Source organism: Buceros rhinoceros, unplaced genomic scaffold (genome assembly GCF_000710305.1).
Source record: "Buceros rhinoceros silvestris isolate BGI_N320 unplaced genomic scaffold, ASM71030v1 scaffold22803, whole genome shotgun sequence".
NCBI classification, from domain to species: Eukaryota; Metazoa; Chordata; class Aves; order Bucerotiformes; family Bucerotidae; genus Buceros; species Buceros rhinoceros.
Genome location: NW_010402135.1, coordinates 4,478 through 4,859, shown reverse-complemented (window position 1 = coordinate 4,859; position 382 = coordinate 4,478). Strand labels below are relative to the sequence as shown.

Below are 382 nucleotides of genomic sequence, written 5' to 3'. Positions count from 1 at the left end.
CCACGGCCGGAAAACCTTGCCTCAACCGGGCCGAGCTGCAGGCACAGCAACAGCAGCTCTGTCCTCCAGCAACCTCCCTCCTCCAGCAGCCCCTGTCCTTCAGCAACCCCTGCGGCCCCAAGTGCTGGGACCAGGGTGTAGGAACAGCTCAGCCGAGCTGATCCTTGAGGCCCACGGCCGGAAAACCTTGCCTCAACCGGGCCGAGCTGCAGGCACAGCAACAGCAGCTCTGTCCTCCAGCAACCTCCCTCCTCCAGCAGCCCCTGTCCTTCAGCAACCCCTGCGGCCCCAAGTGCTGGGACCAGGGTGTAGGAACAGCTCAGCCGAGCTGATCCTTGAGGCCAGCCCCGCTCCCTGCCCCATCCCTGGGCTCAGACCCGCT

At 66.0% G+C, this 382-nt stretch overlaps 1 protein-coding gene across 1 annotated transcript in view; it reads right to left on the bottom strand.

Annotated features, from left to right (window-relative positions):
* FRMD5 (FERM domain containing 5) overlaps positions 1–382 on the bottom strand; it is a gene marked incomplete at both ends in the record, with an annotated part of 10,953 nt that overhangs the window by 9,348 nt on the left and 1,223 nt on the right. The window lies entirely within an intron of this gene.